Source organism: Cynocephalus volans, chromosome 11, assembly GCF_027409185.1.
Source record: "Cynocephalus volans isolate mCynVol1 chromosome 11, mCynVol1.pri, whole genome shotgun sequence".
In the NCBI taxonomy this organism is placed as follows: Eukaryota; Metazoa; Chordata; class Mammalia; order Dermoptera; family Cynocephalidae; genus Cynocephalus; species Cynocephalus volans.
Window position 1 is genome coordinate 6,497,840 of NC_084470.1, and position 8,686 is coordinate 6,506,525.

Sequence of the window (8,686 nt, forward strand, 5' to 3'; positions counted from 1 at the left end):
ATGTCCTGCAGGTTGTAATCCGAATGTCACCTAGGATCGCTCTTACTTCCAAACTTTTACAGCATTCTGTTCATGTCTCACTCACAGCATGTAATATGTTTTACTCCATGATATTGGTAAACATGTTCTTTTAGGTGTGTGAGTGTGTGTGCATCTGCGTGTTAAAGTCAAAAACAACAATTAAAAACAAAACAAAAGACAAAGAAGTTTTAGGTCTTGGTTGGCTGCATGCGGCCAGTAGAACAATGAATATGGATAACAGATAGAAAAGGAATTCCCACCTCCTATTTCCATTGTCTCTGAGTAGACAATGTGCAGCCTTATAACACCAAGGTCATGGGTTTGGATCCTGGAACTGGCCACCCACCAAAAAAAAAAAAAAAAAAGAGAGAGAGAGAATGATCTTAAAACCAATATGGGTAGAACAATTTTTAAGTGGAAATAATATCACTTGAGTGAAATAATTCTAACAGAACATCTTGCTTTTTAAAAATATGTCTTGTGATGCCACCAAAAGACTGCCAGAACTGATAAATGAATTTAGTAAAGTCGCAGAATATAAAATAAACATACAGAAATCAGTAGCATTTTCATACTCTAACAATGAACCATAGAAAGAAGTTTATAAGAAATTTAAAAAACAATCCTATGTACAATAGCATCAAAAGAAAAAAGAAACATTTGTGGGTAAATTTAACCAAAGAAAATGAAAGATCTATAAACTGAAAACTATAAAACATCGGTGAAAGAAACTGAAGAAAATAAATAAATGGAAAATAAAATAAGTGGAAAGATATTCCATGTTCATGGGTTAAAAGAATTAAAATTTGGAAAATGTTCATACTACCCAAAGTGATCTAAAAGATTCAATGCATGCTATATTAATATTCCAATGTCATTCTTCACAGAAATAGAAATAACAATCCTTTAATTCATCTCGAACTACAAAAGACCCCAATTAGCCAAAGCAATTGCTGTGGTTTAGATATGGTTTGTTCCTGCCAAAACTCATGTTGAAATTTGATCCCTAGTATGGCAGTGTTGGGAGGTGGGGCCAAGTTGGAGGTACTCGTGCCATGGGGATGAATCCTTCATGAATAGATTAATGCTCTCCCACAGGAGTGAGTGAGTTCTTGCATTCATGGGACAGGTTAGTTCCCAGGAGAGTGGGTTGTTAAAAAGAGTCTGGCTTCCTCGGTTTCTCTTTTTTGCTTCCTTTCTCACCATGTGGTCCCTCTGCACAGGCCCACTCCCCTTTTGTTTTCCTCCATGAGTCGAAGCAGCCTGAGGCCCTTGACAGGTGCAGCTGCCCAATCTTGAACTTTCCAGACACCAGAATTGTGAGACAAATAAACCTGTTTCCCTTATAAATTTCCCAGCCACAGGTATTCTGTTATAGCAACACAAAATGGACTAAGACAGCAGTCTTCAGAAAAAAGAACAAAGGTAAAGGCATCACATCACCTTATTTCAAAATACATTACATTCCTATATTGGCCAGCCATCAAAAAAATATTACAGGGCCGACCCCGTGGCTCACTCGGGAGAGTGTGGCACTGGGAGCACAGCAGCGCTCCCGCCACAGGTTTGGATCCTATATAGGGATGGCCAGTGCACTCACCGGCTGAGTGTGGTACGGGCGACACCAAGCCAAGGGTTGTGATCCCTTTACTGGTCACAAAAAAAGAAAAAAAGAAGAAGAAAAATATTACAAAGTTATAGTAATCAAAACAGCATAGTACTGGCATAAAAATAGACACATCAATTGATGGAACAGGATAGAGAGCCCCCAAATAAACCCATGAATCTATGGTCAATTGATTTTTGACAAAGGTGCCAAGAACACACAATGGAGAAGGGACAGTCTCTTTGATACATGGTGTTAGCAAAACTGGATATCCATGTGTAGAAGAATGAGATTGGACCCTTATCTCACTCCTTATATAAGGATCAACACAAACTGAGTTAAAGACTTAAATGTAAAACCTGAAACTGTAAATCTACTAGAAGAAAACATAGGGGAAAAGCTACATGACATTTGTTTGGGCAATTACTTCTTGCATAGGACTCCAAAAGCACATGCAACAAAAGCAAAAATAGACAAATGGGATTGAATAAAACTAAAAACCTTCTGCACAGCAAAGGAAACAATCAACAGAGTGAAGAGTCAACCCACACATTGGGAGAAAATATTTGCAAATCATTCACAGTATTTAAGGAACTCAAACTATTTGATAGCAAGAAAAAAAATGCAAATTAAATTACAATGTCATGTTTTAGAATGGCAGTTATCAAATACATACAAAACAAATGTTGGTGAGGATGTGGAAAAAACGGACCCTTGTACAGTGTTTGTAGGTAAATTAATGTAGCCATTTTGGAAAACAATATGGAGGTTCTTCAAAAAACTAAAAAGAGAATTACCATATGATCCAACAATCCCACTTCTGGGAATATATATTCAAAGAAGTTGAAGTCAATATGTCGAAGAGACATCTGCTGTTTATTGCAGCATTATTCACAACAGCCAAGGCATGAGAATAACCAAGTGCTCTCCAATAGATAAGCAGATCAAGGAAATGTGGTACATACAAGGGTATTTCAAAAGTTCATAGAACAATGGAATGAAAAGATAATATGAATCCTTCCATGAACTTTTTGAAGACCCCTCCTATATATACAATATAATGCTACTCAGCCTTAGAGAAGAACAGAATTCTGTCATTTGTGACAATGTAGATAAATCCAGAATACATTTTGCTAAGCCAGTCACAGAAAGACAAATATTGCACAATCTCACTCATGTGTGAAATCTAAAAAATTTGAACTCATAGAAGTAGAGAGCAGAGTGGAGTTATCAGAGACTGAGGTGTGCGAGGGGTGCAGAGAAGGGGGAAGTGTAGGCCAACGGGCACAAAGTTTCTTCTAGTCAGGAATTAGTTCCGGTGATTACTGCACAGCAAGGTGGCTAAGATTACCAATAGAACTGTAACAATAATAATATATAATAAAATTTAATAATATAAATATAGTTAATAATGCACTGTATATTTAAAAAATGCTAGAAGAATGGATTCTAAATGTTCTTACCTTACCACAAAATAAGTAAGTGAAGTCATGAATGTGTTAATTAGCCCAGTTGGCTCACTCCACAATGTGTACATGTATCCAAACATCACCTTGTACCCCATAAATACATACTATTATTATTTGTTGATAGACAATAAAAATAAAAATACATCTTGTGTCCAGGCCTTAATACAAATGCCTTTTGTCAATGCTCAAGGAGGAATAATAGAAGGAAAAACAGAGGTGGCCCAACTTAGATATTTGAAAATATAGCTACAATTTTTGAAAGAAAAACAAAGTATCATAGCAGAGATGGTTAGCTGCCCACTAAAATCTTATATTCCTCTTTCATGGCTTAGAATGTGGCTGGAAAGAGACTGGAATGTCATTCCCTTTCAGTAGAGTCTTGTGACTGTCCTAATCAGTGACATGTGATCAAAGGGGATGGAAGATTAGGGGCAGATATACCTTTTCCACCTCCTCTCTCCCTGCTGAAGCCCTAGGAGAAGACAGAGCTTTGAGTGATTAAGTCCATAAGCCATGATATGGAAGTTACACAAATTATAAACTGCCTTGAGAATAAAATAAACTTTTATTGCACCAATACACCGAGATTGTGGAGTTTATCTGTCATAGTAGCACGCACTACCTAACCAATACAGAAAGGTCTCTCAAGCTCAGGCCAGGGAGCACACCACTGAGTCCTGGAGCAATTCTGGGGCAAATCGTGTATGTTGCTAGAAAAGGAGACTAGCACCTAAGTATAAGTTATGTCAGTCTAGCTTCAGAGTCTTACTTCAAATGACTCCTGAGCACAAACAGCAGTGAGATGTATGAGAATACTTGGTATGTCTGGGTGTAAATAAGATCATTGCCATAGTGCTCTTGCTGTCCCTGAACACAAGGCACATTTGTAAACAACTGAACTAGAGGAGTTGCCCGACCCTGATTACTCGATGGATATTATCTGTGCTATCCCAACCCTGTCTGCTCTGCATGCAGTTTTAGAGAGTTTACGAAAGATATGAAACATCATCCTTACCAGATTGGAGCCCTTGTGAAAAACAGATTGACTGTGCTATGTTCAACAACAGAATTAAAATCAAGACTAGGGGTTTGGCCCACTTTTCCTGTAAATGGCCACACAGTAAATATTTTAGGCTTTGCAGCCCAAGAGATACAATTGAAGATATTATGTAAGTATTTTTATATAATTTTCATGGGTCATTAAATATATTTCTTTTGATTTGCTTCCAATCATTTACAAATGTAAAAACAATTCTTAGATGGTAGGCAGTACAGATGCCTTGATCTAGAAAGACATAAGGAAATGAACGTAAAAAGATGAAGTTGCTGTATTATAGAAATGAGATGATCACGTTAGAACTAAAGAATCAACTAATGAGTTTAAGGATGAGGAAGACAAGGCACAGGAGAGGAGTGAGTTTCGGTGACTTTAGAAAGCTTCTCCCTGGACCTCATCTCAGAGGATTGGGAGAAGGTTGGAGACAGCGCCTGCACAAAGCAGGGACAGAGAGCACTGGATTTGGGATATTTGATGAGCTCCCCTCTGGAAGAGGGGCCAATGCTATCAGTGCACATAATCTCTAGGAGTGCTCTTCCTGGACTCCAGTTCTGCCAGTAGGAAGATAATGCAGGAGGCTGGAGCTTCCAGAGACATTGGCCCACGCGGTCCTTAATCCTTTCCAATCTGGAGAGTCTATTTCTCTTCTCTCAAAATCAGGTTCCTTAAAGACAAGGGAGGTACCTATTTCCTGATTCTCTCTCTCATCATAAATGTTGTGTGAATATTTACTGATAAGTGAACCTTCTAGGATTTGCTAATTGCTCTGATATATAAGATTACACAGAATAAGCTCTCCAAACAGACGGCGGTGGGCTGCCTGGGTGAGGGGCTTTGTGGTGTTACTGGATACAATGCAAAGTTTAGCTCCTGTTCTTTTTAACTTTGGCCTTGAGGTACAGATAGCAGCCCTGGGGGCTTTATTCCCATCTTCAGACCGTATTGCAGAACAAACACACTCCTGGCTTTCAGGCCAAGACAATCCCATATATCCCCGGTCACCCACACATTATAGGGAGGGAAGCTTCCCAGCAAAGGTTGAGTTTCCAGTTTGGCTCATATACAGGAAGCACGAGAGTCCTCAAAAGTCCCCTTAATCAGTGTCACCAGGGACTTACAGCTGGCTGCCAAAAAATTGAGCCAGTTCAGTGACACACCCAGCGGTTTCGGAGCCCCCAGAAACCTCATGCAGCGGTTGGCACCAGGGATCTCTCAGCAAAAGTAATTACCAGAGCTTAAGCCAGCGCAGGGCACTTTGAGGAGCACGGAGAGGAGGTCCATTACCTCCGAGAGTTACCGGGCAGCTGCCTGGGCCGAGTTTTGTCCCAAGGGGAGGGGTCAGCGGAAGGTCGGCGGGCTGGTCGCGGGGGTGGGGGCCTGCGGGGACGCTGCGCGGCTTCCCGGGGAGGGCGGCCGGCCTGGCGCGGGGGTCCGCGGGTCACTTCCAGCAGGAAGGGGCAGGTGCGCGCCCCAGCCCGGGAGCAGACAGAGGCGCACACGCACTCTCTTCTGCGCCTCGCTCTACCAGCCCTTGACCGGACACCCCAAAGCTTGCTGGTTCAAGAAGTTTACTAGAGCGACAGGCCTTCCCCGTCCCTCCGGCCCTGCGCGGGGGAGCCCGGCCCTGTCCCTGCACGCGGGGGGAGCCCGGCCCTGTCCCCCGAGCGCGGGGGGAGCCCGGCCCTGTCCCCCGCACGCGGGGGGAGCCCGGCCCTGTCCCCCGCGCGCAGGGGGAGCCCGGCCCTGTCCCTGCACGCGGTGGGAGCCCGGCCGTGTCCCCTGCGCGCGGGGGCAGCCCGGCCCTGTCCCCCGCACGCGGGGGGAGCCCGGCCCTGTCCCCCGCGCGCGGTGGGAGCCCGGCCCTGTCCCTGCACGCGGGGGGAGCCCGGCCCTGTCCCTGCACGCGGGGGGAGCCCGGCCCTGTCCCCCGCGCGCGGTGGAAGGCCGGCCAGCCTCGCCGCCATCCCCGCCCCGCATGCCGCCCCCGCCCGGGGACCGGGCAAGGACCTGCGCGCAGCGCCCTGGAGGCGGGTGCAGGGCAGAGACTGCCGACGTCAGCTCGCTGGGTGACTGTGCAGGAGGGAACCTTCACTCCCTGACGCCCCTTGGTGCCCGATCAGTTCTGGCACCTCCAAGCTGCTCCTCCGCACGGGCGGGAAGCACAGGAGCTCAGCGACCTCGCTGCCTGCGGCGCACCAGGGTACGTGGAAGAGAAATGAGGGGCTCTGGAGCACTCCCGTCTGAACCCCTGGTTGCTGACTGGCCCTCAGGACAGGTCCAGTCAGGTCCAGCCTCACCCAACCCTGCGGCAAGCTGACAGTGGGCCCGATTGCCACGTCACTGCCCCGGGACTCAAGTCTGCTTGGATGACACCGTGCTGGAACCCTTCGGAACGGAGTGTAAAGTTCTTGAGACCGCACAGAGGCCCATCGTGTCCTGGGCCCTTCCTGCTCCAGTAACATCTGTGGATGTCCCGGTCTCCCAGCCTCCCTCTCTGCTCCGCACGACCCTCTTGCCTCGGGGTCTCCACTCTTCCCCAGCCCCTCTGCACCGCCTCCCTGCACAGGTCGGCACTGACGTCAAGCCCCGAGACGGCCTCCCCCCACCCATTAGCAGCCCCCTCCCAAAGTATGTTCCACGTCCTCCTAAGTCCTCTCTGGAACTTTGCACTTACCTGCGTGGTCCATGGTCACACACCGTGGCTGTATCACCCACTAGACAGGATGTACGTGAAGGTCGGGCCATGTCGGCTTTTTCAAAAACACCATTATTTTCCAGGCACCCCGCACAGAGACTGGGACTCGGTAGGAGCACGGTGAGAAGTGGTTCATAGCACGCATGAAAGAACGTGCTGTCCCATGCTTTGTTTCACTGGTGGGCTGAGATTACAGCAAAACCTCTGCACCCTCTGCCTGTCTGCACCCATGGGTGTTCCGTGAAGGGTGCCCTGTGCTGGCAGCCACCCTGGACTTCCTCCTGCACTGCCAGCCTATTCCAGTACAGCAGCTGCCCCCATTCCCATGGGAAGCTCTGATCCCAGGGCCTGGCCTCCCCTCACCTGCTCTCTTGGATCACAGTGGACTGGGCCTTCCCATGTGGGGCCTATAGACCCGAGTGATGCTCTATAGAGATGCGACTTGGCATCCGTATGTCAAGGAGCACGCTGAGAGTTTTAGCGTTCCGTGAGAGCCTGCCACGATTCTTGCAATGCTGTGTAGAGAGAAGACGCAGTGGCCTGTCCTCCGTGCGTGCCTTGCACCGCACCTGCAGAGTCAAACGCAGTTCAGGACCCCACCAAGGAGGAAAATGGACAGGGATTTTGGAGGAGAAAGAAACATGACAAGCATGGAAGGACTTTGGTAAGTCAGGCTGGGGGTGACAAGAGAGGAGGAAGAAAGTTCTCTTCAAATACTTGAAGGCCCTGGGGATGCTGTGGATGTCCATGGACTCCCTGAATTATAAGCAAAATTTCACCGGTATGTACATTTTTTCCTGGAGAGAATGCCCATAACTTAATTTTGTTTCTCAATGAGGTCCCAGAATATTAAAAACCAAAATATGATTAAAAGCCAACAAATTATTATAATCACTGATGTCAGTCATCAAGCAGAATTGCAGACTGGTTAAAGGCAGGACCAGGTAAGGAGTGAAGATATCCAGTAGAGAGGGGACAGGGGAAAGAGCAGAATGAAAAGGAAAACTCCGCATCGCTTATGGTGAGTGTTTAAAGATGTGCCTGAGGTGAGGTGTCCAGCTGGTGTTTTCTAAAGTACATCTTGCTGAAGCCCGACTGCTCCTCTAGTTTTCCCCTGTGGTTTGCTTCAGCTGGTCTTAAATGGGAGGTTTTTCTAGCATCCGACACCTTTAGTGTGGTATAAACCCTCAGTATGATTTTATATTTTCTCCTGGACTGTCTTTAGCAATATATAGCTGGATATGTTGGAGAGAAATCAGCCTCAGATGGTCACCGAAACAGTCTTGATTCAGGATTCTCTCTGTATAATCATCCAGAGTCTTTCACACATCTCCATGAACCCCAAGAAGCAGTGAGCACAGGTGCATGGTTCCCCAGAAGTGCATGTGAACTTCCCTGCTGGGACAGAGGGAGTCAGTATAGACCAGGGTCTCATCTCACTCCCCAAAGCTCCAAGAGTGGCCCTGCTTCCAGGAGCATGACAGAGTTGAGTATTAATTACTTGCTGAATTTCATGCCGAATAAAACCACATGTGTCTTTCAGCTGTGGTTTGGAAACATTTCCACCCTGGATATTATCTGTGAAAATTGGATGGGATTACATCACCTTGCTGCTGGTTTATGCATGTTCAAATTTCATGTCAGCAGAGAAGAGAAGGTGCTTCTGTGTGCTTCTCCTGGAGTTTTCCAGAGAGGAAGCAGACAGGCAGACGCAGGGAGTGGCCTGACCTCGGCTTGCACACCAAAGAGAGCTGCACCTGCCATCTTGGGAGCCTGGAGCTGGCCTGGCAGGCAACAGCAAGCCCACGACAGGTTTATTTTAGAAAGTTGGTTCATAT